This window comes from Pristiophorus japonicus, chromosome 4, assembly GCF_044704955.1.
Source record: "Pristiophorus japonicus isolate sPriJap1 chromosome 4, sPriJap1.hap1, whole genome shotgun sequence".
Lineage (NCBI taxonomy): Eukaryota > Metazoa > Chordata > Chondrichthyes > Pristiophoridae > Pristiophorus > Pristiophorus japonicus.
In genome coordinates this window covers 83,890,678-83,911,656 of record NC_091980.1, presented here as the reverse complement: position 1 = coordinate 83,911,656, position 20,979 = coordinate 83,890,678, and the positions used below count along the sequence as shown (strand labels likewise).

At 46.2% G+C, this 20,979-nt stretch overlaps 1 long non-coding RNA gene across 1 annotated transcript in view; it reads right to left on the bottom strand.

Annotated features, from left to right (window-relative positions):
• Positions 1-283: 283 nt before the first annotated feature.
• LOC139262104 (uncharacterized) overlaps positions 284-20,979 on the bottom strand; it is a 136,583-nt gene continuing 115,887 nt past the window's right edge. The window contains exons 3-4 of the long non-coding RNA XR_011592897.1: positions 840-993; positions 284-665 (exon numbers count right to left, since the gene is read on the bottom strand). This is a non-coding gene — a long non-coding RNA (uncharacterized lncRNA). The remainder of the gene's footprint in view (positions 666-839; positions 994-20,979) is intronic.

The window sequence follows — 20,979 nt, the reverse complement described above, 5'->3', positions numbered from 1 at the left end:
TCCCTAGCAACCGGAGCACCTTGCTGGCCTGCTTCGGAACCGTTACTTCCCCGTGTGACTGTGGGGAATGCAGAGAGTATGGAGGCAGGCATGGACTGCATCACCTGCCCAAGCTGAAGAAGAGCTTCTGCCCGTGATGCACTATATTCTGCTGGCTCACACCACACTCTCTGGGACTCCAGTGTCACTGCTGGAGGCCACCAGACTCGTGTGGGCAGTGATGGCCTTGCTGGTATCATGGCTCGCACAGACAATCTGCGACCCTATCTCCGTAATGGTCACTTTCAGACTGTCAATGCTCGCGGGAATTCTACCCAAGACATCAAGGAGCTGACAGCTGATCTGGATGCTCTCCCTGGACATTCCCACCATGTCCAGTTCCACATTTCCCTGTCTGTCAGCAGACTGACTTTGCCGGAGAGATTGCCTATGGGATTCAACTCTAGCACTGTGTCACTGTACGCCACTGGTCCCTGGAGCATTGGATTCCTGGAACCCCGAGAACGTCACATCGTTTTCAGAGGAGCTGAGTGCCGATGGTGGAACAGGGGTCGATTGATGCTGCGTCGGAGTCGGCTCATCGGTATCCTCCTCTTCCTCCTCCTCCCGACGATGGCCTGACGTGAAGTGGTCCCTTGAGGGATGCCGTGCCTGTGACTGGTCATCTGGAAGTAGAAAGCAACAGACAAGCGGTTAGCAGCAGGGGAGGGGGCATGATGACATGAGGAAGGTTGCATAGCACAGGCTCATTTGAAGGACCGCCGCTATTCCATTATATCTAGTCCAGAGGCACTGCAGGACATTGCCCCAACCCAGCCCAGGGAGTATGCAGGACTTACCCTCGGTATCCGAGCGGGGGTCAGCACCCCCAGCTGCCCGACCAGTGATGCAGATGAGGCCTACCACTCTTTCCTCAATGTTGGTGAGTGGCAGGGTCTGTGGTGGACCGCTGCCTGTCTGCACCTGCTCATGGCGATTATGAGACTTCTTTGCCTGCAAAGATGAAAATGGGAATGGTTACAAGAGGGCCCATGTAATAGAGTCCTCTGTTTGTTGTTGCACGTGGTTCATCAGGAGAACATTGATGTGGGGAGCCATCTTATGAGATCTCAGAAAGCAATCTTAATAATGTGTAAAGATCAATCATGGCAAATAGGGTTGCAAACTAAGCCTACCTATGTGTTATGCATTTTAGGAAGCAACTCACAGAGCGCTGAAAGGTACCAACAGCATGAGAAAAAATAGTGTGTCAGATTTATAATTGAAGTAATGAAGGAGTGCATGAATTAAAATTGTACTCACTCTGACGGCCCTCATCAGATCATTAAATTTCTTTCAGCACTGTGTGCCAATCCTGATCACAGTGTCTGAGGCAGCGGCTTTGCTCTGCTATCTCCCTCCAAATCATTTTAAATATCGATGGCAGTGGTCTAGAACCACCCTGAAGATGGAACTCCTGCCATCTTCTTTCCACAGCCCCCACTAGAGCTTCATTAGCCTCCGTTGCACACTCATTGATGTCACCCAGTGGGTGGCACTACAAGGCACAGTGTTAATTGTTAACGCCACCGCTACACCTCCACTCAAGTTCCCAGGAGGTGCTGACAGCGCGCGCTCGGCCGGTAAGCACTTAATGGCCTGTTAGCGTCCTTCTCGGGTGCTAACGGCTGGCGCTATTAAATTGAATTTTTCACCCTTAACGTTTTATCATCTGACCCGACCCCAACCCACGCATTTTTGGGTTTTAAAATTCACGCCTATGATTCTATGAAGTCATGTACTTCATTTTCCTTGGCATAAATATGAAAGAGGAAAACAGTGAACCTCTGCACTGTGAGGGAGAGTGCAGCTTCAAGCTGAAAAGGTCAGGTGAGTTTGCCTGCAGCATTTGTCACCAGCAGCTTTGCTCAGTAAGATCCACAATAAATACACGGGCATCTGATGACCCACAATAAACACACGGGCATCTGATGACCCACAATAAACACACGGGCATCTGATGACCCACAATAAACACATGGGCATCTGATGACCCACAATAAACACGCGGGCATCTGATGACCCACAATAAACACACGGGCATCTGATGACCCACATTAAACACACGGGCATCTGATGACCCACAATAAACACATGGGCATCTGATGACCCACAATAAACACACGGGCATCTGATGACCCACAATAAACACGCGGGCATCTGATGACTCACAGTAAACACACGGGCATCTGATGACCCACAATAAACACACGGGCATCTGATGACCCACAATAAACACGCGGGCATCTGATGACCCACAATAACCACACGGGCATCTGATGACCCACAATAAACACATGGGCACTTGATGGCCCACTATAAACACATGGGCACTTGATGGCCCACTATAAACCACATGGGCATCTGATGACCCACAATAAACACACGGGCATCTGATGACCCACAATAAACACATGGGCACTTGATGACCCACTATAAACCACATGGGCATCTGATGACCCACAATAAACACACGGGCATCTGATGACCCACAATAAACACACGGGCATCTGATGACCCACAATAAACACACGGGCATCTGATGACCCACAATAAACACACGGGCATCTGATGACCCGCAATAAACACACGGGCATCTGATGACCCACAATAAACACACGGGCATCTGATGACACACAATAAACACATGGGCATATGATGACCCACAATAAATACACGGGCATCTGATGACCCACAATAAACACATGGGCACTTGATGACACACAATAAACACGCGGGCGGATGATGGCCCACAATAAACACACGGGCATCTGATGACCCACAATAAACACATGGGCACTTGATGACACACTATAAACCACATGGGCATCTGATGACACACAATAAACACGCGGGCATCTGATGACCCACAATAATCACACGGGCATCTGATGACCCACAATAAACACATGGGCACTTGATGACACACTATAAACCACATGGGCATCTGATGACACACACTAAACACACGGGCATCTGATGACCCACAATAAACACACGGGCATCTGATGACACACAATAAACACACGGGCATCTGATGACCCACAATATATACACGGGCATCTGATGACCCACAATAAACACACAGGCATCTGATGACCCACAATAAACACACGGGCATCTGATGACCCACAATAAACACATGGGCACTTGATGACCCACAATATATACATGGGCATCTGATGACCCACAATAAACACATGGGCACTTGATGACCCATAATAAACACATGGGCATCTGATGACCCACAATAAACACATGGGCACTTGATGACCCACAATAAATACACAGGCATCTGATGACCCACAATAAACACACGGGCATCTGATGACCCACAATAAACACATGGGCATCTGATGACCCACAATAAACACACGGGCATCTGATGACCCACAATAAACACACGGGCACTTGATGACACACAATTCGAATGACAATGAAACAGTCTTTTAAAAATGTTTTACTTCAGCTTTGTAAACAAGTGTCAACTCAAATATCCTATTCATGTGAAACCAGACAAGCACTGTAGCAAATATTCATTGAACAGAAGCCATAAATGATTGAATTTTGCCTGGTATGAGTATCAATAATCTGTTCAATAACAGAACACTTCTCAGACATAACCGATTATTAATAGTATACAGTAATTACCACAAAGCAAACCAAACATTCGTTGATGTTAAATTAAAAGTTTTTAAATTGTGAACTGTGTGGGAATAAATTTCCATCAGTACAGTAGGTCAAAGGCTTACATGCACATAATTCTTAACCCAGTGCTGGCTTATTTTCTGACAGAATATAAACTTTTATGATTATGGCTGAAAAATTATGAGAACTATGTTTACTTACACCATATAATGAAGGATAGATAAAATCACTTTGCACTCAACAGCAGTCGCATGCACTAAATGATTGCCTAATTGGCCGGTTGCTACTTGTTTTCAGTTGGTTGAACTCTTGGCAAAAGTACCCAAAGCAAACTAACCAAATATTAATAATTACAAATGTCACATGAAGAGTTGGAACTTCAAATTCTATTAAGCAATTTTGTTTTTTTTGACAGACTGGTGTCCTGACTGAAAACTATTTGATTAATGTGGTTTAGTACATTCTTGCATGATACAGTGGAGACATGTTAATCTTGACAAACTGGAAAACTCTGATTGAAATTTGCATGGCATCGTTGGTATTCAAGTTATAATTTGCACTAGCCAAACTAGTCAGTTTTGCATTAATTAATGTTTTACGCATAGGGTAAAATATTATTTCCAAACCTCAGCAATCCTATCAATTTATATCGTACTTCACCAAATGTACAGATGCTTTCAACTTATGTTATGTCCTGTGTCAATATATATTGGATACAAATATTTACAAACTACCAATCACAATGATATATTCGATGTCAAAAACAGATGTAAAATTGAATATCTTTGTGCCAGATATCCATTGATTAGGCACCGGAATAAACATTACAATGTGCTGCGGGATGTATATCTTTCTCCATAACTAATGACCTGCTAACAAAACCGCATTCTTAAAAATCAACGTTCTTTTCTGAAAATGGCACATTGCCTCAGTAAACAGGGGGAGAAATTCTTCTTTTAGTTCAACGCACGAAAATGCCAGTGCTTCTCTCAAATTAATGATTTTCTACTAAGAATCATCTTCTTAGAAATTGTTTTAAAGCACACATTCCTGTGATTTTGTTAGTGGGCTGTTAACTGGAGAGAAACATTGGCATTATTTTTCAAAAAAAGGAGGAATCGAATCTCCATGCTTCCTGAAGATGGTGCACATATTTACAAGGTGATTTGCATTTGATTTTGTATATATATTTATTGCAGTACAAACCTTGCTGTCGTACTAAGAAAATGACATGGCCTACGACACTGGTTCTCAAACTATGGGGCATCCTCTGCTGGTAGGGTGAAAGGGGTTCTCAGGTGGGTGACAGCGAGGGGCTGGAAGGAATCAGAACTGATATGATTATTTTCAACCTGCCTCAATGATACAGCAGCAGCACTGCTGTGGCTGCAATCCATGTCAATGGTCCATTCATTGCCCATTCATTGCCCAGGTAATTCAGCTCTTCCTTCTACTCCTTGTGCACATTTAGTTCCCCTGCCCAATTCATATGCAGATTCAGTTCTCCTTTCATATCCCAGTGAAATTCTGCTCTGCCTATTTTCAGTACATGTTCATCTCTTTCTCCTTCTACTTGAAGAAAACTAAATCAAGTGGAGGGGTGAGAAAGAGTTAGAGGAATATAGTGGCTGACTTGAATTTATTTTAGGTGTTTTAGTTGGTAAATTTATTGTTTGTGAACAATAGGTATAATACTGATTGTTATTGTAATGAGGCCTGTAATTTCTCAGCCTGTCTTGATGACTACACACATGCTGCAGACAAGAGATGGCAGAAGGTCTATTGAAGAGCATTATATGCCCAATCTAAGAGGTGGCAAACTGCTGAAGAGGAGAGACATTACACCCCTCGCACTATCAGGGAGAAACGGTCTTACCTGAACTTGTCCGATAACACGTGCCTTAGGAGACTGCGCTTCTGGAAAGAGGTTATCAGTGAGATATGCCAGCTCATTAGGAGAGATCTGCAGCCTGCCAGCACCATCAGGACCACACTATCCATTGAGGTCAAGGTCACTGTGGCACTTTCCTTCTATGTATTGGGTTCCTTTCAGGCCTCACCTGGCGACATTTGCGCTATATCTCAGCATGCCACACATTGCTGCATTCGACAGGTGACTGAAGCCCTTTATGCATGCAGGATGGACTTTATCAGTCTCCCTATGACCAGGGAGGCACAGACTGAGAGGGCTCTGGGATTCGCCAGAATTGCAAACTTCCCCAAGGTGCAAGAAGCAATAGACTGTCGGCACATCATCATGTGGGCACCTTTTCAGAATGCAGAGGTTTTTCCCTGAGTGTGCAACTCGTTGTTGACCACCAGCAAATTATAATGGCAGTAAATGTAAAATTTCCTGACAGCATCCATGATGCTCACAGCCTGCGTGAGAGTGCTGTATCTGACATGTTTACCAGTCAGCCAGAAGGTCAATGCTGGATGCTTGATGACAAAGGATATCTCTTCGCCACCTGGCTGATCACGCCCCTGTTTAATACCCAGACAGAAGCCGAGAAGCGATACAACGAGAGCCACATAGCCACATGCAATATCGTCGAGAAGACTATTGGAATGCTTATGCAGCGCTTTAGATGCCTGGACCACTCAGGAGGTGAGTTACAATACCATCCTGATCAGGTAGCTCAATTCGTGGTGGTGTGCTGCATGCTGCACAACTTGGCTATCTGGAGGGGAAAAGAATTGCCGGTCCACCTCAGGAGAGAGGGGAAGCAGAGGATGAGGAGGTGGACGATGAGCTTGGGGCAGACAATCAGGCTGACGATGAAACCATGCCCCCGCCCCACTGTAGACCACAGGAAAGGACCCGTGGTGGCTACATAGCTGCAAGACTCTTACATCAGCAGCTCATAAATTAATGCTTTGTTTGAAATAATGTTGCCCATATTTACAAAGCTGCAAGACTGCTGCGTCTGCAACTCCTACATGAATGGTGTGCATTACCTTGGTGACAGTTAAAGTTTAAGTTGATTCAAGTTACATTGAATTATTGCCTTTCATGTTAAGGAATTACCAGTGTGTAACGGTAAAGCTATCTGAAAAAATGCGCAACAATGTTAGGTGAAATAAAATAAATTTAATGATAATATGTGTATAAAATCATACTGATAACTGTACAAGACAACCTACCCCACCCCCACCACACCCCACAACAAATTTAGAACATTTATATAATCTATAATATTTTTAAAATTTCCATCAAGACTTCAAACACAGAGAACACAAATGTAAAAAAAACAAGGTAGTCCCCTCCCCCCTCCCCCCTCCCCCTTCCCCCAAACCTCCCAACATTTATTCAATAGCAACAACAACATCAATACTCTCACAACTACAACTCCTGCGGCCATGCACTTCACTTTCCTCCCCCCCCTCTCCCCCTCCACCCCCGGCTTCTCTCCACCTCTACCCCTTCCCCTCCTGACTCCGAGCCGCCTTGCCGCACTGCTCCTCAGGTGCTGCTTCATTGGGGATCTGCTGGTTGGCAAGATGCTGGAGAGGATAGTCCCAAGGAGGGAACGTCCTCCGAGCCAGAAGCAAGAGCTTCCTCCTGGCTCGCATGTGTCATTGGCAATGGGGTTGCGGCACCTTGGGGTTCAGTGCCCCGTTCCAGGAACACTGGTAGCCCTGTGGCACAAGTGTTTCTGGATATCACCTCCAGGGCCACCGCTATCCATGACACGTACTCTGTCATGGTCGCGGATATGCCCCCCATTGTCTGGAGGATCTGCTGACCTATGTCAACACTCCCCCTGGACAAATGAACCATGTCTCCGCTGAGATCTGTCGATCGTGGAGCCGTCCTGCTGCGTCGAACTAACCTCTGCGGGATCGGCACCGGCATGGAGACACTTGGGGTGCCCTGCGGCAAAGTGCTTGGGCCCGCTACCTCCATGGTGGAGGAGGACATGACCGCAGGAGTACTAAATGTCATCGGTATAGTTGACATGGAGCTTGTTGCTGCAGGCTCCTCAAACTCCGCACTGTCGTCAGTGGAAAAGGAACCCTGCAGCTCCACGGGCAATATTCGGGGCTCCTCACCACCAGAGTGACGATCCCCCGCCACCATCAGGGGATCGGCATTCTAGTGGAGAAGGGGGTGCTAGGGTCACAGGGTAATTCAAATGCTACACACAGCATATGCACGAGAACAGCACTATTGCTATCAAAATAATCACAGACATCTCATTTAATGAACATAACCAAATTCTGCATTACAATGATTTTCATGAGCCCATCTTTAATTATATAACACTTTCATCAATCATCTATCATATATTGTTCAGATATGAGTGGGCGTGGCATCTATTGACTTTACATCACGTAATTGTGTATACTTTACTCACATGGCATCACATCAGGTTCTGCTGCTGCACGTGTGGCCAACTGGGGGTGGCTCCCCACTAGTGCCAGTGCCCACTCCTCAAGGTCGGTCAGCTCAGTGATCACAGGTGGGCCGCCACCCGTGTGCCGCTGCTCGGCCCTACTCTTCAAAAGCTTCTTCTGCAAAAGGTAACAACAGCACATGGCATAAGATCATTGCGTAAGATCATTGCTAGGTACTGTCACAGATACTGATACAACACATAACCGACAGATGTTATAATTATTATTATTATCATCATTGTCAATCTAAAGACATATACTGTCAACGTAGGATTTGAGTTCAACATTCCCAGTTTAACTGCAATGCATCAGATCTGAATTTATTTACTCATTACACTTAAAACTCCAATTATATAAATATATAGGTAAATGTAAATAAATGTAATACATACTCTGCCAGATCCGACAAGGTCGTTCCAGCGCTTGCGGCACTGGTTGTCCTCACGCACCTTGTGCATTGCCGACGAGACCACCTCAGCTATCTCGGCCCAAACTTTCTGGTAAACCTTCGGGGTTGGCTTCCCACGCCCACCCCGGGCCAATTGACCCCAACGTGACTCCACCTCCTGCAGGGGGGCAGCATTTGCCTCATCAGAGAATCTCCTCGCTCATTTTCATCCTCCCAATTCGACTTCCTCTCCACTGCTGTCACCAGCCTCCTCCCCCTCCACATTGTGCTGTCTTGCCTCCTCCATGCCTTCCATATAATTACTTTTTATTTTGCCAAACTAAATAGTGCTCTAAATTCTTCTTACTCCTCCCAAAAATTTGACTTACCTCCCACAACAGCCAAACAAATGACAAAGAACCAGACAAGAAACACACACACACTTTCCTTTCTGCTCTCTCTCTCTCTCCTCTTCTGTGCATGTATTGATGATCCCTGACCTCCTGAAAAGCGGGAAAAGACTGTTGCCATGGCGTTGCTATGGACGACGACATTTTACGGCAGAAGAAAAAAAAATTACCACTAAGGCCCATTTCACATCGCTCCCGTTAACGCCCATTTTATAAAATGGAAACTAAAGGTTTTGGAAATGGGCGACAATCTGGCGATCTCAAAACCCATAATAAACGCCAACGCTGTAAATAACGCCCATTTTTGGGCGATCTGCACAATAATGGAATGTCTAGCCCCAAGACTGGTTTGAAGAGAACAATCAGGACACGCAGGAACTAATAAGCCGCAAGCGCAAGGCATTTCTGAACTTAAAGCAGCAACCCAATTCGGAAGCAGCAAAGCCGTTCTACAGGCAGCTGAATGCTGAGGTCCAACAAAAAACCCCAGCCCTGCATGAAGTAGAAAAGGCCATCCATCAGCTCAAGAACAAAAAGGCATCAGGAGCAGATGGAATCCCCGCAGAGGCACTAAAGTATGGCGGAGAAGCACTATTGACACGAATGCATGACCTCGTCTCTCTTATCTGGAAGGAGGAGATAATGCCAGGAGATGTCAGAGATGCTGTAGTCATGACCATCTTCAAAAAAGGGGATGTCCGACTGTGGCAACTACAGAGGAATCCATTAGGAAAGTCATCACAAGAATTCTCCTCAATTGTCTTCTCCCTGTGGCTGAAGAGCTCCTCCCAGGGTCACAATGCAGATTCTGTCCACTAAAGGGTTCAATGGACATGATCTTCACCGCGCGACAATTACAAGAGAAATGCAGGGAATAGCATCAACCCTTATACATGGCCTTCTTTGACCTCACAAAGGCCTTTGACACTGTTAACCGTGAGGGACTATGGAGCATCCTCCTCCATTTTGGCTGCCCCCAAAAGTTTGTCACCATCCTCCGCCTGCTCCACAATGACATGTAAGTGTGATCCTGACCAACTGACCCACCACAGACCCAATCCACGTCCAGACCGGGGTCAAGCAGGACTGCATCAGCGCGCCAATGCTCTTCGCGACCTACCTTGCTGCAATGCTCCATCTCACGCTCAACAAGCTCCCCGCTGGAGTGGAACTAAACTATAGAACCAATGGGAACCTGTTCAACCTTCGCTGCCTCCGGGCTAGATCCAAGGTCGATCCATCTTCTGTCATCGAACTACAGTATGCGGACGATGCTTGCATCTGCGCGCACTCAGAGGCCGAACTCCAAGCCATCGTCAACACCTCCACCGAGGTGTACACAAGCATGGGCCTTACAATAATCATCCATAAGACAAAGGTCCTCCACCAACCTACCCCCCGCCACACAGCATTCCCCCCTGATCATCAAATTCCACGGTGCGGCCTTGGACAACATGGACAATTTTCCATACCTCGGGAGCCTACTATCAGCAAGGGCTGACATTGATAATGTCCAACACCGCCTCCAGTGTGCCAGTACTGCCTTCGGTCACCTGAGGAGGAGAGTGTTTGAAGACCAGGTCCTCAAATCTGGCACCAAACCTATGGTCTACAGAGCAGTCATGATACCCACCCTTCTATATGGCTCAGAGTCATGGACCATACACAGTAGGCACTTCAAAATGCTGGAGAAGTGCCATTAGTGCTGCCTCCACAAGATCCTGCAAATTCACTTGGAGGATAGACGCACCAATGTCAGTTTTCTTGCTCAGGCCAACCTCCCCAGCATCGAAGCACTGATCACACTCGACCAGTTCCGTTGGACGGGCCACATCGTCCGCATACCTGACACGAGATTCCTTAAGCAAATGCTCTACTTGGAACTCCTACACGGCAAGCGTGGCCCAGGGATTGTTCGAGGCTGAAGTAGAATTCCTCTTTTGTCTCATCTGTTGCGCCGAGTGTTGGGACGTACGCCTCGTTGATGACTGTGGTGCACTGTTTCCAGGCTAGGGTGAGCCGAGAGTCATGAGACGTTCACTTATCCTGCAGGGGGAGTCTCTGAGATGGCCCACCAGCTCCTTCTTGATGGCAAAGCCAACTCCATGGAGGTGACATTCTTCTTCTGATTTGCCTTTCCAGAAGAATGTGTAAACACCACCTTGTTCTTTGAGCTGGCCTTCCCCTGCCCGCCGGGTCTCACTTAGGGCGGTGATGTCAGCGTCGAAGCGTCTGAGTTCCCGGGCAATGATAGCAGTGCGACGTTCCGGTCTGTTGCTGTTGGGGTTGTCCATGAGAGTCCTGACGTTCCAGGTCCCGAACTTAATTTTGAAGAGTGGAAGATGCCTGTGCATCTTTTAACGTGGGGTGGCCGTTGCACACCAGACAGGCTTAGCAGAGCAAGGTCTTGGTCCAATGGCAAGGGGGTCCAAGACGACTGGAGCCCAGGTTCTGCTGTATGGGCCTATCACATACGGACACACATACTGTCCTCCTTTCTCCTTCCCGCAGAGCCTCTCTCCCTGGGTTTCATAGGGTGCATTGGCGGCCTCACGAACTCGCTGTTGGCCCGAGCTGCACTGCTCCTGGGCCATGACCCCACTGCTGATCCTTGCTGTGCCGCTCCTGGGCGATGACCCCAGTGCTGGTCCTTGCTGTGCTGCTCCTGGGTCATGAGCCCACTGCTGGTCCTTGCTGTGCTGCTCCTGGGTCATGACCCCACTGCTGATCCTTGCTGTGCTGCTCCTGGGCTACGACCCCACTGCTGGGCTCATCCTCGCACCACGAGACGCCAACCAATCAGCTGCCAGCCAACCAACCGGGCTTCTCTGGTTGCACCCTGTGTGGATAGGCTCGGGTGGTGCTTCCTCCTAGGTCGGGTTGGGGTGCGCTCACTGTATGAAGAGATAGGGTGGAAGCAACAGTGACCTACCTCAAAGCCACCCTAAAAAGCTGCTTGATCCACAGAGTTGAGCAGAAGGACAAAAATGGTTCAAAACAAATCTCACCCACAGTCCGGCAAACCGGATTTAGATTGCAACAATAAATTGTTGGCTGTTCCTTCAAGTAATTTTACTTGTGTAACCTAGAAAGTGTCGCGGCCCAATTTATATGGGCAGAAAGAAAGTTGCGTTTGCCAGAAAAAGATGGGGAATGCATACAACTGTAATACTAATATGAAGCTCCCACATCCAGGCCCACCAGAAAGGTAATGAGATGCAGAAGTGGTCTCTATCCCTTTTTCCGTTTGTGAATAGCAAATGAACTGGCATACATGGGATATTACTACCACATAAATTGGCTCCATTGACTTCCTGCTTCAATAGGCTTCCACAAGCATCAGTTGCCTTCCAATACCATTGGCAATTATTTATACATCCATCTTGCAGTGAGTGCCATCTGTCTTTGAAACTATGGGGTCACAGGTTTCATAACCAGCCTACTATAATTCTTAGCAGAGTTCCATGTTCACACTTTCAACAGAGGTCATTGTATATTGATCTTCAATCGGAATTCTGGATGATTCCACCCTGTCTACTCCAAAGATGCTGAGGCTAATTGTAATGCCCTACCACTGCCCCAGTTGATCCCTTCTGATCCTGCTCAATATGTCTCAGTTATTCACTGGATAAATTTGTACTGTCAAATAGTACTGCAGCTGATTCTGTTTACTGATGACATCTCCCAGAGGCAATAGGCATTTGAGGAGTAGGAGGGAGCTAGAGTCAATTCATCCTTGAGATGTAAACCTATACAAGGAATAATTCCTAATCTATTTAATATGTGTATAAAGATCGCATTTTCGATTTTGCTACAAATATCAGAGAGTGACAATGTTCCCCTATTGGAGTCATTTCAATCAGGTTTAGTGATTCAAAATTCTGGAAATGCAAAGAAAATCTGTAAATGCAGAATGCAATCTTTACTTCTTATGAATTGAACATTTGGAATTGTTCAAAGCTAAATTTCAGCACTGACATCTTCTGTGATTCAGGAACAATTTTCAAAAAAGAGCCAACAAAGGCAATAATATAAACAATTGTAGAAACTAAGATTAACAGTGGATTAAAATGTCCTGCCAAAGCCACCTGACACTGACGTTAACCTTCATTGAGGAATTTCATTTTCTTTGTTTCTTGGATTACTATACTGTGCATAGTCTTCACTGAACCATGTGAAATTTATATGACTCCCATTACAATATATGTTTAAAAATTGGAAATAGCCATATGAAATTTTCATTACTCCCATAGAAATTAATGAGTTTGGAAAACAGAGATAACACAGATCCAATTTAAGAGATTCACTGTAATTTATGGTCACAGTGAAGTGATTTTGTCCCCAATTTGTTTTCATACAGGAAATTAAAAACGTAAGAGTATCCAGATCAACTCTCCTTCTGCCAATTGCACTTCCCACAGTCAAGGAAATATAGAAAAAGTACCATATGTTGTTCATAACAAAATTAACAAATATTTATTGCAGTTTAACACTGGGTAGTAACAACCCTGCTCCCAAGCTACAGTATCCCTGCTCCCAAGCCGCCGCTTGCCGCCCCTTTTATGGCCCCGATCTGCGAGGGAACATCTGTGACAGATCAGGGCCTTAAAAGGGGCATACCACTCCAGGGAGCAGCGCGAGCTGGTGCAGGAGGGCGACGGCTATGAAGAGGGTGACATGATTGGATGTCACATAACCCAGGTCGGTGATTGGAGCGTGGGCAGGTACAGTCGGAGCGGCAAGGCCGAGGCCCAGAAGAGGCGAGGGCCCAGGGGCAGCACAGGCTAGATCACACTGTGATATGTATGTGCACTAAGCCCGTGCAGCAGAGCTGGTCTCCAGTCGTCTTGGTTAATCCTTGCCACTGGACCAAGACCTAGCTCTGTCAAACCCCTGTGGTGGTTGGTGTGCAACAGCCACCAGACGTTAAAAAAAATCCATGTATAGGCATCTTCCACCCTTCAATATGCAGTTCTGGACCTGGAATATTAGGTCCTTCATTGAAATACCTGTGAACTCATCGAACTCATCCCTTTTTGGCGTGGAAGCAAGTCATTCTCAATTCGAGGGACTGCCTAAGAAGAACAGTATTCCTATCATTTCAGCAGTTAAACACTCTCCAATGCATTAACAAAGGTCAACTTAATCCTTTAATAGGAGGAAGCAACATCGGAACAATCGTAGGCTGTTCAGCCTCTTGAGCCTGTGACGACATTCAGTTAGATGATAGTTGCTCTATATTTTAACTCCAACTACCTGTCTTGCTTCTGTAACCCTTAACATCCTTGCCTAACAAAAATCTTTAGAAATTTTCTAAAGATCTAGCCTCAATAACTTTTGGGGGAGGGTTCCAGATTTCCACTGCCCTTGGTGTGAAGAAGTACTTCTTGACTTCATCTTGAATGGCCTAGCTCGATTTTAAGGTTATGCCCTTGTTCTGGCTCCCCCAACAGAGTTTATTTCTATCTACCCTATTAACTCCTTTACTCTTAGATGCCTTAATTAGATTTTTAAAATCTGACGAACCTGATTGCATTTTTTGAAGAGGTGACAAAAGTAGTGGACAGGGGAATGTCTATGGATATTATTTATATGGACTTCCAGAAGGCATTTGGTAAAGTCCCTCATAAGAGACTGTTAACTAAGGTTGAAGCCCATGGAATTGAAGGCAAGTTATCGACTTGGTGAGGAAATTGGCTGAGCGGCAGGAGACAGAGCGTAGGGATAATGGGCAGGTACTCTAATTTGCAGGATGTGACCAGTGGTGTCTTGTAGGGATCTGTGTTGGGGCCTCAACTATTCACTGAATTTATTAACGACCTAGATGATGGGATAGTATCCAAATTTGCCAATGACACAAAGATAGGCAGCATTATAGGCAGAATAGATCAAATATAAATTACAAAGAGATATTGATTGATTAAATGAATGGGTAAAACTTTGTCTAATGGATTTCAATTTCAGCAAATGTGACGTCATCCACTTTAAATCTAAAAAGGATAGAACAGGGTACTTTTTAAATGGTGAAAAGCTAAAAACAGTGGAGGCCCAAAGAGACTTGTGGGCCCAGGTACATAGATGATTAAAATGTCAGGAACAGGTAAAGAAAATAATCAAAAAGGCTAATGGAATGCTAGCCTTTATATTAGAGGACTAGAATACAAGTGGGCAGAAGTTATGCTGCAGCTATACAAAGCCCTGGTTAGACCACACCTGGAGTACTGTGAGCAGTTCTGGGCACCATACCTCAGGAAGAATATATTGGCCTTGGAGGGAGTGCAGCATAACTTTACCAGAATGATACCCAGACTCCAGAGGTTAAATTAAGGGGAGAGATTACACAAACTATGGCTTTATTCCCTAAAATTTAGAAGTTTAAGGGGTGATTTGATCGAAGTTTTCAAGATATTAAGGGGAACAGATAGGGTAGAAAGAAATAAACAATTTCTGCTGGTTGGGAAGTCTATGACTAGGAGGTATAGTTTAAAAATTAGATCCAGATCTTTCAGGAGTGAAATTAGGAAACATTTCATACACAAAGGGTTATAGAAGTTTGGAACTCTCTTCTGCAAACGGCAATTGATGCTAGATCAGTTGTTAATTTTAAATTGAGATTGATAGCTTTTTGTTAACCAAAGATATAAAAGGATATGGGGCAAAGGCGGGTATATGAAATGAGGTCGCAGATCAGCCATGATCTCATTGATGATGGAACAGGCTTAAGGAGCTAAATGATCTACTCCTGTTCCTATGTTTCTACTCTTCTAAACTCAAGTAAATATAAGCCTAGTCTATGCAACATGTCATCATAATTTAACCCTTTTAGCCCAGGTGTCATTCTGCTTAATCTGCACTGCACCTATTCCAAGGTCAATGCATCTTTCCTGAGATGTGGTGCCAGAACCGAATGCAGTACTCAAAATGGAGTCTAACCAGAGGTTTATATAGAGTCATAGGGCTAGATCTTACACTTTTGTGCATATCGCCCAAAAATTGGTGTTATTTCCAGCGTGGGCGGTAAAAATGAGTTTTCAGATCACCCATTATCAAAGCCTCTAGTCTCCATTTTTTAAATTGGGCGTTATCGCGAGCGATAGGAAATGGACATTAGCGTTAAATCTCTCTGACCTTCTACCGTAAAGTGTCGCCATCCTTAGCAACGGCATGGCAATGCTCGATTCCCGCGATTCAGGAGGTCAAGGGTCATCATGACATGCACATAAGAGGAGACAGAGAGAGGGGGAGCTGAGAGGGATTGAAGGCGTGTGTGGGTGTGGTATGGCTGCTTTGGGAGGAAGGAGGGGGAGTTTCGAGCTTTAGAGCAAATTGGGGGAAAACAATTAGCTGTTACCAGCCAGATAATTACCCGAATTTGGTGCCTATAATGGAGGGAGAGGAGGAGACGACACAGCATGCTGTGGAGACTGACACTGGCGAGAGCAGTGAGCTGGGAGAGGAGCACATTGGAGGGTGCAAAAGAGCGAGGAGGTTCTCAGACGAGGCAAATGCCTCCCTCCTGCAGGAGGTCGAGTTACGCTGGGGTGATTTAACCCAAGGTGGACATGGGAAGCCCACCCCAAAGGCCTACCAGAAGATATGGGCCGAGATAGCAGAGGTGGTCTTGTCGGCAACCAATGAGATGCTTGAAGGCAACCAATGCCGCAAGCGATGGAACGACCTTGTTGGATCTGCAAGATTAAGTATTACATTTATTTACATGTACTTATATATTTATATAATTTGATTTGTAAAAGTCATGAGTGACTATAATCAGATGTGACGTCTTGTACTTTTACTAGGAATGTTGTACTCAAAGTCTGCGTTCATGCTGTACGTCTTTAGGTAAATAATGATAATTATCATAATAATCATGATTACATCTGTCAGTTATGCATTGTATCAGTCTATGTGACAGTACCGAGCAATGATACCATGCAATGATCTCATGCCATGTTGTCCTGTTACCTTTAACAGAAGAAGCTATCGACGATTAGGTCCGTGCAGAGGCGAACGGGTGGGGGGCCACCAGTCCCCAGCGCCATCACTGACATGGAGGAGCGGGTGCTCACACTCATGGGGAAGCACACCCGGACGGCCACGCAAGCAGCTGCAGACCCTGAAGTGATGCCACATGACTAAAGTATACACCATTGCGTGATGTAAGGTCAATTGATGCCACACTCATATCCAAAAAATAATATATGATAGATGGTTTCTAAAATTATCCTATAAATAATGTTGGCCGAATGAAAATCATTGCAATGCAGAATGTGTTGATGGTTATGAAATGTGATGTCTGCGATGATTTTGATAGCGCTGGTGCTATTGTCGTGCATATGCTGTGTATAGCGCTGTGTATAGTGTACACCTTGTGACCCTAGACCCCCTTCTCCTCTAATAACCTCATTTGTGTTTTGCAGCTCAGCCAGCAGCGTGGCCCCAGGCAAGACCACAGAGGCCAGAAGGTGGGGCGCAGGGCCGGAATTGGTGAACGATCCTACATCTGGTGCTGAGGAGCTCCGATTCTCGCCCGTCAATCCACCGGGTCTGTTCTCAACGGATGTCAGCGCCAACTTAAAGGAACCTGCATTGCCAGGCTCCAGAAGACATTCCACCCAAGGCCATCTAGTGCTCCTCTGGCCATTCCCGTCTCCACTCTGGCGGTACCGGGCCCAAGCACCTCACCACAGGGCACCCCATTTGTCCCCAGGACGGCGCCGACCCCACGGAGGTTTCCTGGACGCGGCAGATCTGGTCCACGAGCGCCAGATGAGAGCGGAAAGATGGTTAAGTTGTCCGGGGGAACTGTAGGCATTGATGACCAGATCCTAAATGCATTGGGAGGCATAACCCGACAGGTGGCCACCATCTCCGGCACCATGACTGAGTACGTTCCGCGGATGACAGAGGCCCTGGAGGCAATAGCCAGGAACACTGCTGGCACAGGCCTCCCAGTTGTCCCGGAGCGCGGCACTCCACCCCTAGGTTCCGCACCACCAGTGCCAACAACACGAGAGGCAGGACCAAGATCCTGCTTCTGGATCCGAGAATGTTCCCACCTTGGCACCCCCCGCTCCTGTACCCATGTAACCACCGCCTCTGCCTTCATCCCCCCCAATGAGGCACCACCTGAGGAGCTCTTCGGCCAGGAGATGTGGAGTGAGGAGGGGCAGGGGTAGAGGTGGGGAGAAGAAGGGGAGGGGGGGGAAGGAAAGTGAGGTGCATGTCTGCAGGTGATGGCTGTGTTATATCTCCATCTGGGTGTATGCAATTTGTTGTAATATATGGGGGGAGGGGGCCACCCTCCTGCTTTGCATTTATATTCTGTGTTGCTGGACATGTTGACCATTTGATTGATGTCAATGGTTGAAAAAGTGTGGTGGGGTGGGATGTTTTTGCCCGTGATACTTATGATTTCAGACCAATGGTTGTATAAAATGTTTTTTATTCAACATAACCTTGTTGCGCATTGTCTTAGGTAGCTGGACCACTACACACTGGTGATTCCTTAACATAAAAGGTTTAAATAAAACTTAACTTGAATCAACTTAAACTTTAACTGGCACCAAGGTGATGCCCACCATTGATGTCTGAGCTGCACACACACAGTAGTGTGTCAGCTTTGTCAATTACAGCAACATTCTTTCAGGCAAGTCGCTCATTTATCAGTTCCTCACGTAAGAGTCTTGCAACTATGTAGCCACCACGGGCCCTTTCCTACGGTCTGGAGGGGGGCGTGGGCATGGCTGCATAGTCAGTCTGATTGTCTGGCCTGAGATCAACGTCCAGCCCCTCGTCTTCCTCTTCCTCTCTCTCCTGAGGTGGACCATTAGTCCCTTCTGGCAATTCTTGTCCTCTCCTGAGAGCCAGGTTGTGCAGCATGGAGCACACGACCACAAATTTAGCACCTTGCTCAGGGTTGTATTGTAGCTCCCCTCCTGAATACTCTAGGCATCTAAAGTGCTGCTTAAGCACAGTAATTGTTTTCTGGACCGTATTGCATGTCGCTCTGTGGCTCTCGTTGTATTGCTTCTCGGCCTCGGTGTGGGTGTCACGCAGGGGGGTCATCAGTCAGGTGGCTAGGCCATATCGGTTGTCACCAAGTATCCAGCATTGTCCTTGTGGCTGACTCTTAAACACATCAGAGACAGTGCTCTCACGCAGGATGTGAGCCTCATCGAAGCTGCCTGGACAATTGGCATTCACTGCCATTATTATCTGGTTGTGGTCGACAACTAGTTGGACCTTCAGGGAGTGAAATCCTTTTCTGTTCCGAAAAAGCTCTGGGTCCTGAGACATGGCGATGTGAGTACACTGTATTGCTCCCTGCACCCTGGGGAACTTAGCAATGCGGTAGAATGCTCCAGCCCTGTCAGTCTAAGCCTCCGTGGTCATGGGGAAGCTGATAAAGTCCATCCTACGTGCGTACAAGGCCTCCGTGACCTGTCTAATGCAGAGATGTATGGCATGTGAGACAGAGTGGGAATCTCGACTGCGGAGGCCCGAAAGGACCCGGACGCGTAGAACGACAGTGCTGCGGTGACCTTGACCTCGACGGGCAGTGATGTCCTGATGGCAGGCTGCATATCTGGCCTGATGAGCTCACATATTTCAGTGATCACCACCTTGTGGAAGTGTAGTCTCCGAAGGCAGGTGTTCTCGGACACATCGAGGTAAGACCTCTTCTCCCTGTAAGTGCGGAGTGTCTATGGTCTGGACCTACTCCTCATTCTGGCATGTCTTAGATTGGGCACATAATGGTGTGCATTAGACATTGTGCCATTTGCAATCTGCAGCATCTGCGTATTAATCGATGCAGGCTTAAAAATTGTTGGCCCCATTCCAATGAAAGTATAGTACCGATTGATCAGAAGCAATAATTTCCACGTTAAAAGACACCTACAGTAAAACCCAATCATCCACAGTCTGAAAAGATGTCTGTTGAGATGGTCACTTCACCTGAGAAGAACTCCAGAGTCAATCTAAACTCCCCCGAAGTTGAAGCAGCCTTTTCAATGAAGCGACCTGCGAATTGAAAAATGGCATCCACACCACTGTGATTAGTTCAGAACAGTTCCACTTTTTCAGCGCGGTGTTTTGAGCGAGTGATATTGTGAGCGAGATGTGTGCGAGGTGGTGAAAGTGATGCTGGGCGATGTACTGGATGTTAGTTTCGGCAAATGTGATCTTTACGACAAAAAAAAGTAGGCGGTCGGTATTATTGAATCTCGGCGTTAATTATGTGCGGAAAGAAACGCTGGCCGATATTATGGGTGTTGGTTTCACCCATTCTGATGACTACGCCCCAAAAAAGTGGGTGGGTGGTATTATTTTTTCCTGGCGTTACATACATGGTGAAAGTAACGCTCGGCGATAAGTGTCTGGAGTTTCCATTTTGTGGCTAAATGGGCGATATCTGGGTGTTATACCTCATTTCAGCGGTAAAATGGACGTTAAGTGGGCGTTATACATGGAAAAATAATGGAAAATCTAACCCATAGAATGATACAGCACAGAAGGATGCTATTTGGCCCATCATGCCTGTGCTAGCTCTTTGAAAGAGCTATCCAATTAGTGCCATATCACTGCTCTTTCCCCATAGCCCTGCAAATTTTTCCCCTTCAAGTATTTATCCAATTCCCTTTTGAAGGTTGCTATTTAATCTGCTCTTCCACCCTTTCAGGCAATGCATTCCAGACCTTAACAACTCGCTTTGTAATTTTTTTTCTCCTCTTGTCATCTTTGGTTTTTTTGTCAATGACCTTAAATCTGTATCTTCTGGTTACTGATCCTTCTGCCACTGGAAACAGTTTCTCCTTATTCACTCTATCAAAATCATTCATTGAACATCTCTATCAAATCTCCTCTTAACCTTCTCTGCTCCACGGAGAACAACCATGTCTTATCAGTCTCTCACGTAACTGAAGTTCCTCTTCCCTGGTGCCAAATGCCTTCTACACCCTCTCCAAGTCTTTGATATCCTTCCTAAAGTGTGGTGCCCAGAATTGGATACAAAACTCCAGCTGTAACACAAACCGTTGAATTTCTCTTTATTTTACATTTGTACATTTGTATGTGTGAGTGATTAAGACACAG